This window comes from Hirundo rustica, chromosome 3 (genome assembly GCF_015227805.2).
Source record: "Hirundo rustica isolate bHirRus1 chromosome 3, bHirRus1.pri.v3, whole genome shotgun sequence".
NCBI lineage: Eukaryota > Metazoa > Chordata > Aves > Passeriformes > Hirundinidae > Hirundo > Hirundo rustica.
Genome location: NC_053452.1, coordinates 27,572,275 through 27,579,835, shown reverse-complemented (window position 1 = coordinate 27,579,835; position 7,561 = coordinate 27,572,275). Strand labels below are relative to the sequence as shown.

General features: G+C 38.2%; 1 long non-coding RNA gene across 1 annotated transcript; it reads left to right on the top strand.

Moving 5' to 3' along the window:
- Positions 1-3,421: 3,421 nt before the first annotated feature.
- Positions 3,422-7,271, top strand: LOC120750578 (uncharacterized). Its single transcript, XR_005700055.2, has 4 exons — positions 3,422-3,611; positions 3,691-3,796; positions 4,857-4,918; positions 7,108-7,271. It is a non-coding gene; the product is annotated as an uncharacterized LOC120750578 (long non-coding RNA).
- Positions 7,272-7,561: the final 290 nt, after the last annotated feature.

The following is a 7,561-nucleotide window of genomic DNA, read 5'->3' as shown; positions in this document are numbered from 1 at the left end:
AAATAAGCTTATTTCAAGGCCTTAATTTTCCTTGGAGGTGAGCACAGTGGCAAAGCCAACACCACGCAGCAGACTGTGTCCTGACCGCAGTTACCCTGGAGCCTGAACCCTCACCCCAGGTTCCCAGCCCTGTGCACAGGACGGGTGTTTGGTATGCAGAAGCTGGAGAGAGAGCAGCTCAGTACAAATCTGTAGCCGAAGAGATACCGTCTTCCCAATATTCTTAACTTTTGTACAAAATGCTCCCTGGAGACATGCTTACGGAGTTGCCGTCTCAGCAAATGACATTTTGCATATTCTTCGGAGATGCCACATAGGTAATGCAGTTGTACTCAGCTCAAAGTGGCCATGTGAATTGAACATGACTCAGCTGCTCTCTGGATTACACACACAGGGTATTTTATGCCAGCAGACAGTAAGAGGAGCTGTAATGGAGCTAGAAAAGGGAGAAAAGACGTCTTCCCTTCAGCACTGCCATTTTGGGACTGCTGCAATGTTCTACACAGGTAACAGCTTATGCTGGTGTGTAGTGGAGATCAGCTTTGTAACTACAGAACTTTCTTTATAAAACCCAATATTTCTCAAGTGTTTCTCTCTTTGGTGTGTTTTACCAGAATTAATACTCAGAAGCTACTAAGGAAATGTTCTAAAAACCATAGTGGTATCACTTCTGCAAGTTCCTGGTTACTGCCCTTCTCTTATTAGAACATATCAAAACTTACTTGAGCCCCATAATCACTTTCCCCCTAGCTCTGTGCTTTAATTCTGTGCCTGTTTTCTTTACTGATTTTTTTTTTTTTTTTAACTTTTCCTTCTGAATTATTGATCTGATTGTTCCCTTTGCCCACACCTACCTACTGTGGTCTCCTTCTTCAAGCCGGGGACAACTTGTGGGTGGGTTTTTTGTGTGTTTGTTTGTGTGTTTGTTTGTTTGGGTTTTTTTTGTTTGTTTTCCCTGATTACCAGAAGGCCTTCCTATTTCCCTTTGGAATTCTTTTAAAAAGAAGTTCTCTTTCTTTTTGTCATTAAGTCTCTTCAGAAATTTGATCATGGTTTATTCTGAAGTTGTTTGTCTGATTTAGACTGTAAGTATTTACAAAAATTCTCACTCTTAACAGCAGGCAGGGTTCGGAGCAGAACCAATTAGACCAAGTAAATCTACCCATGAAACTTCCCAGCATTCCACTGATGCTCCAGCTCTTTCTTGCTGCAAACATAAGTGCTTTTGGAAGGTTTGTTTCTAATACAAGCAACCAAATGCAGCTCCCACCAAAAGAGCACATGATCTCCCCATGCATACTCGGGTTCAAATTCCTGACCTGCTGTCTCTCTAGCTGCAGAGGACTGCGTCAATTCACCCACAGCCTGATAGTTATCCTCAGGCAAGGTGTGCTCCACAGTTCCTCCTGGAGATGATCTACTTCCTATAAAAAAGCATTCTTCAGAGTCATTATCTGAATTTGCTTCCTCGTTTACTGGGTGAGCATCCCCACAACTGCACTGCAGAACTGCCCTGAAACTGAGCTGCACTTTCTAATGAAAATTCATTTCATTGCAAAATTCCCAATCAGCTCTAATTTGGAAGCCCCATCTGAGCTCCTGCTGTGAGACATATCATAAGAGACAGTTCTTGCTGTGAGGGGCTGGCAGGTTGGAGAGATGAAGGCTGAGAAGAAAAGCGCAATAGAAAGGTGAAATGGCTTCCTCAGAATCATGCAATGGGTCAGTGGCAGTTTTAGGTCTTCTTAGTGCCAGCCACAGACCATGCTACCCCTCACGTCCTGAGCTTACAGACAGACTTAGCTTTCCCTGGTCATCTTTTCATTAACTAGATTATTCTTGCATGCAGGTTAACCCTTGGGTGCACAGGTTCAGCAGTTTTGAACCCTGCTGTTTACAAAGCATCGTGCACGTATGTATGGCACTATCGAAAACTTTGAGGTAACAGATAACGAAGATGCCACGGTAAAATGCTTAAAAGCCAGACACTATTGCACCAGAGTAGGCAAGGGACAAAGAAACCCAAATATTGTTCTAACTAATGTATATCAGCTGTTCTGAACAAGGTAAGAAATATCATTCGAATTTCACAGTTTGGAAGATCTGGCGCAGGATGGTGCACCTGAGCCTGTTCGGGTTGTTTAGTCAATGTTGTGGTTAGAATGTAAGACCTTACTTAAAATTAAACTTTTTCAGATGCTTCCCTAAATCTCTAAGATGATAAGAATTTTTCATTTTAAAGCAATTCTGTTTTTTCTTCTGGCCTTACACTGATTAGGAACAGAATTAGAGATGATTTCTTGTATATCATAAATAGCATACCATTGTATTTTGTTTATTTTTCCTAAGAGCTTTCTGAAACTAAAATTTCTCTTTGAGGACAGCTGGTCCATGCCCCTGAGGAAAAAGATGCTTATGTCAAGGCTGAGGTTAATGATTTTAATTTACAGTTTTTGTGGGAATATTGTTTAGATTCTGCAGATATCTCTGTGTCTCCGTTGTTTTAAATAAGCGGCAATACTTAAATAAGGATTTACATCTTATTACCCCAAAACACGTTTAATTTTGTTTGACTAGATCATGTCAGTATGTTAATAGAATAATTGTTATTCCAAACATGCTTGGTGAACTTGAATAGCAAAGTGAAGTTTATATGCTTAATCAAATATATTCAGTAATTCCAGTGGAAAATGCAGAAGTGTTTTCCGTCAATATTTTCTTGACTTTTGAAATGAGTATACATTGCCCAAATTGCCATTCTTGTGGATCCATTTTCTATCCATATCCAAGCAATTGAATTTATTTGTATGACTGTTTACTATGGTCGAAAATGGAAAAAAGCCCACAAGGTCACACTGGCAACACTTCTAGCTGGAAGTGCTTTTACAGGTATGTGATCAAGGGAAGGAAACATCTTTCAGATTTTCAAGCCATGAGTTGTCAGATGGGTTTTAAAACCAGCTGCAATTCCCAAAAATGTACTGTATTTTTGGATGTAATATAAAAAGGCTGCCATTTCTCTTTTTTATCTCTCATGCAACATTTCACCTTTCCTTCTGCATGAGATGATGACTTAAATCTTGTCTAGCTCCTTCAGAGAGCTCCAAAAGGGAAAATACAAGGTTTAAAATTATTAATTGATAAAAAACCTTTCCATAGTGCTATCTGGTTTAGAAACCAAGCAGGGAACCTTTAGATGAGAACTGCCCACGGAACAATATTGTGCAGGCATGGGAAAGTGGCAGTGGTATGAATGGGTACAGGGGCTTTGGGGAGCAGCAGAGATTCTGAGAGGACACTTGGAGACAAAGTGGGATATAAAATGGAAAGAGCTGAGGAAGAATGATCTTGAGGGCATAGGAGCAGAACAGGGATGTGCAAAGAGCCTGTAGGAGCGAGAGGGAGGTGAGGGATCCTATGAGGCTCCTTGCTGCTGTTAACCCAGCTACCTCTCTGGATAACATTGTGGGAAGATGCCTAAAAGGAATTTGTAGAATGTGGTTTGCAAACTTTCTTTATATTCGTCACTGATCATTTTCTTTAAGCAGCTTTCTCCAGGAGTGACTCTTTATGAGCCCAGCCAGGAGAGAACATTTGTGGATGGACTTTTGGTGGGTAGTGTGGCTGGCAGAGAGCAGGTGAAGGCAGTGCCCCTGAGCTCAAGTATATCATGTTCGCAATTTATTTCAGGAGTGACCCTGAACCTTCCAAGCCCTGGAAGATTTTCTGTCCTCAGGGAATGTGAGGAAGCGTGGCGACAAATTGAGAGACTTGTATTACTCCAGGAAGAAAAGATGTAAATATTCTTGTATATTGACTAAGAGTTTTTAAAGATTTTGCTAAATAGTATGGGTTTATTGCTTCTAATAGTAGAGAAACAAGTAGAAAAGAAAATATAAAGTTGTCCTAGGATCACAGTTGTTACATATTTCCTCAGATTATCTTAGCTGGGAACCTCATTTGAGATACGACATTCTTCTTTTCAGCAGTATAGCTGTTAGGTTTTTATAGAATTAAGCATATGATGATTTTATTCTTAAAAACAGTAAAATATAATCCAATGTTTTCACTACATTCAAAAATGCTGTACAACTGCTGATGGAAGTATGTTATTCTTGCTTCTAGATAACGAGCATCAAAAAAGGTTATTCAATATGAAAATTCACCTTTCCAATTATATGTATTTTCAACATCTACAGTGTATTTGGAGTATTTTGTGTAGCTTCTTTGCTCTGAAAAATCCATGGACAATTTTTCATGGAGATAGTTAGATACAGATGATATAGATATAGCTCTACCTATTTTTCTTTTAGGTGAAAGTGGCAGCTGAACAGGTTTTGTTCAGCACAGCTGCAGTATAAGGCCAGAGCTGGAAGTCCTTCTGCTGTAAATCCACACCAATTCAACTAAGACCAAGCAGTTGTGAATATTAAATTCACACTAGTGTAGCTGAGAGTAGAAATGGCCTTTGTTTCTGAAACCCTTGGAGTGCGAAGTGAAAAAAAAAGGAGCAGGGTTTAACCTTTAAACCTTTCACTGACCTTTAAGCAGTACTTTGGATTATATCTGCCCTTGTTAATCTGAAGCCACTTGCAAACATAACTGGCATTCCTGGCTTTTTTTGTATACTTTATGTACATTATAGAATGGGTCAGCAATTGAAAAGTTTGGCTCCTGTTCATTGTGTGTTTATCAGGTTTTAAAGTGATGCTTATCTTTGTAAACAAAATTTTATAGTTAGCAGCAACATGAGAAATGCTTTGTGTCAAAGTGCATCATTTAAGTGATGGCCAGGTATAAATCAATGCTCTTGGGGGTGCAAACCCACATGTTGATCGAGACATTCAATTTTGCAGAATTCCTGTGTTAATGTAGAACCTATGAGGACCAGCTTTGTTAGCACCTCTCTCTATCACAGGTGAGTAGAAATTTCTGCAACATCTGGTCAGATCATTATTTTTTCTTCTTTGGCTTTTCCTTCTTTCACACTATTCACATTACTGCTTTTGCATGCACTTTTTTCTCACATACCCTCCCCATACATATCTTCATTTTGGTCTATTAAATCCAAACTACAGGTACAAATGACATAAAATGAGCTATGAATTTATCTTGGACAAGATCTCACAGTTCTCATAATCTAAACAGAGTTTAATTAACACTAGAAACAGCTACTTCTTGATTTAAATAAAATAGTCTAAAATTGGTGATTGTCATTTCCACTTTTCATTCACACAGTGATTGCAAAATGTCTTGCCATTCACATGGAAATTTGTCCTCTAAATGTGTCTGTCTGTAGTGGAAAAATGTCATGGGCAGAGCACAAATTTATGAGAGGATGTATATGTTTAAGAAATAACTGCATTTCCATATTCTGTGCCCATCATTTGGATCAAGAATTTTCCCACTGGATTGTTGCAGTAACACAGAGGAACTGATGCACTGCCCCTTACATTCAAGCTACTCTTCAAGTGCAGAAATGCCGGCCTTAGAAATTGACAAAATTACGGACAAGTTGAAATGCGGAATGATGAAAATTGCTCGGACAACCTAGCACAACTGAGGCTGAGTCTGTGTGAGAGACACCATGGAAAGTTTAGAAAGCTAAACATATGGTATTTGTTTCCCTGTAAAATTTCACCAGGACTTGACACTGCAAAGACATTCAGTGTCATAGGCTTTTAAAGAAATAAAGAGTTGAGAAGCAGAGGGCAAACACTGAAAGGTCTTGTGATGAAAAGCACCTGTATTTTATGTTAGATATTTATTTGAATATCAAAAGTACTATAAATTTTTTTATCATCTCCTCATCTCTTGCTGTTGTGTGTTGAAGAATGACTAAATCTCTGGAGAGGGATCAGATCTGTAAAAGTTGTCAGTTGTTAAGACAAGGTATTCAGTGAATAAATGAATTATTGTGCTGAAGTCCTTTATTGAATATTCCTGTGCCACTGCTTTAGTTAAGTATCAAGAACACAAGCATTCAACAATATTACTTTAAATTCAAAATGCCTTGAAAGCACTGAGATTCAATTTGCAAATGTAACCAAGAATAAAACATGTGCCTTGGATTACATGTCACTTCTTGGGATGTTTTGACATAACACATCTAGAAAATACTTTCCTGTGACAGAAATTATTAAAATAAATATCAGTTATCTATGGCTTCTAACAGAGCCAGTCCAGTTCTTGGTTAGTTTGTTCTCTGCATCACAGCAAACACCAGCTGACATGCTCACTTGTGTATCAATGCAGAGGCCAACTGCTTTAGGCTAAAGTGCTATTGTGTTCCTTGTGTGAATAATCCTATTAGCAGCAAGGGAACATAGGCATGGAAAAATTGTAAAATGGCCAGAAGTGAGAAAAAAACCTGACTTCCTTCTCCCTTCTAAAGATGGTATGTGCAGTTATTTTAGACAGGCCTCTTGTGTGATGGTGCCAACATCTTCAATGACTCCATCTTTTTACCTCCTCTCAGAGGTACCAAAATCACACTAGCTCTTCAATATGTGTTCAGATGGGCACACTTAGAAAAATACATAAGCAAATCCATTAAATAATCTGTCCTCTTAATTTCCAAAATACTGATACCAAGATAGAAAATATAAGGATACAGATGGAGGTACTTTTCTCTTTGTCTTTCATGAAAACACACTTAAGAAATCCAGTATATAAGGACCACAGAGCATTGTTCCCAAAGAACAACCATGTCCATAATGGAAAATATATACCAGAAATTTAGTATTAAATCTACTTTTATTAAATATAGTTAAATTAATTCCAGCTTCTAAGTATCAAATTTTAGTATTACATGTTATGTTTTTAACATAACATTAGTTATGTTAAAAAATTAATCCAAGCAGACAATTTCTACTACAGAGATACACTCAAATTTGCCACTTGTGTTTGTGGAACTTGCAGAAATCCAAGAATGTCAGCTTTGGGTTTACAAAAAAAAGTCACAAAGTTATCCAGGAGGGCAGGTAAGACTGCCAGTTAATAGTAACATTCTCAGAACAGAGTGATTAATTCACTGATCAAATCACCTGCCCATCCATCTAGGCCAGGCAAATACAAAAACCAAAAAAAGATTATTACTTTTTGCAGTGCACCTGTTCTTAACACATGATGAGAGGTTTGTGAAGACTGTGATGAAGCATCCATCAAAAACTTGTTGCTTCATGCTGTGTGACACATTTATTGTACCAGGAACGAAACAGAGAGAAGGAATTTGGTTGTTGTGATTATGAAATCCAGAACCTGGTTCTATAACCAACCAACTGATGATGAGGACTTCTGTTGTCATTTGGAAGTGATCATATATTCACTGTCTTAATTAATAATTATGGATGTTGCATGACATGGTGTTAACACCCTATCTGAAAATAAAATGAGTACTGACATGTCAAGGACTTGGCTAAAAGGTGTTTTGATTTCTCTCTGATTAGCGCTGGATCTCACTGTTGATCTGTTAATCATTTTAGCTTCATCAGATGAAATAGAAAGATGGGCAAAGGCAGGTTCTCTTTCCCACAGCATCCTGGTAGCAGCTGCACAAGAG